Source organism: Gregarina niphandrodes, assembly GCF_000223845.1.
Source record: "Gregarina niphandrodes unplaced genomic scaffold scaffold00183, whole genome shotgun sequence".
Classification (NCBI taxonomy): Eukaryota; Apicomplexa; class Conoidasida; order Eugregarinorida; family Gregarinidae; genus Gregarina; species Gregarina niphandrodes.
In genome coordinates, this window is record NW_011645944.1 from 1,596 (window position 1) to 2,481 (window position 886).

Below are 886 nucleotides of genomic sequence, written 5' to 3' on the forward strand. Positions count from 1 at the left end.
GCGTTGGTGCTATCTCTTCTGTCTGTGCGGGTCGGAGCCGTCGGACCGGAGCCAGGCGACTCGGTTAAACGGTTCTCACCCGTGCGACCCGGGTTCGAATCCCGGCAGTGGATGTGCTCGCGGGGGACTTTTTCTCGCAATATAAAGGATGATGAGGAACAAACGGTATTCAGTTAACTGGACAAGGTGTACGTTGTCCGAAATAGTATAGTGGCTAGTATTTCCGTCTGTCACGCGGAAGACCCGGGTTCGATTCCCGGTTTCGGAGAAAGAGGGTCGTCAACATAAAAAACTCGAGATCCGACAGATAGCGCTAACAACCGACTGGATTGTCTCCGGAGCCGGGGGCGAGCGACGACCACAATATCTGTGACGACTTGACCGTGACGGTTCGAATCTCACTCCTGCCATTGCTCCTGATCGTAATAGTGAGAAATTCGAAAACTTCCTTGCCGAGCACCCACCAAAGCCGTGGAAGCCGACTGCTACCGATCGACCCATACAGATAGTCCAAAATATGGAGAAACGAAACGAGTGGCTTCAATATTTGCGACGACCCAGAACGCGGTGGCGAGTTGGAGGAAGAGAGCGCGTTTGTGGGTTAGTATTGCTGGGATGGTGAGTGCAAACAGTGAAATGATTAGCAAAAGTGTATTACTTATTACCGCGTTAGTCGTTGTTAGCCAGAAAATTTCTATGTGATCAAAGGTCAAAGGTAGGTGGAGGCGTCGTCTCCAGCTGTTGTGCCGGCGAAATTACGATCTTCACAAAATTTCATGAAGTCATCACTTTTCTTGGGCCCGGGGTATCGGTTCATAACGAACAACCCTCCTCTTCTTTGTCCTTTCACTCCTTCGACCTTGCTACCCCTCTCACCACTCCTTCT

The 886-nt window shown here is 50.8% G+C and overlaps 1 non-coding gene across 1 annotated transcript; it reads left to right on the forward strand.

Moving 5' to 3' along the window:
• The first annotated feature begins 196 nt into the window (after positions 1–196).
• Positions 197–268, forward strand: GNI_221450. The gene has a single exon. It is a non-coding gene; the product is annotated as a tRNA-Asp (tRNA).
• The last annotated feature ends 618 nt before the right edge of the window (positions 269–886 follow it).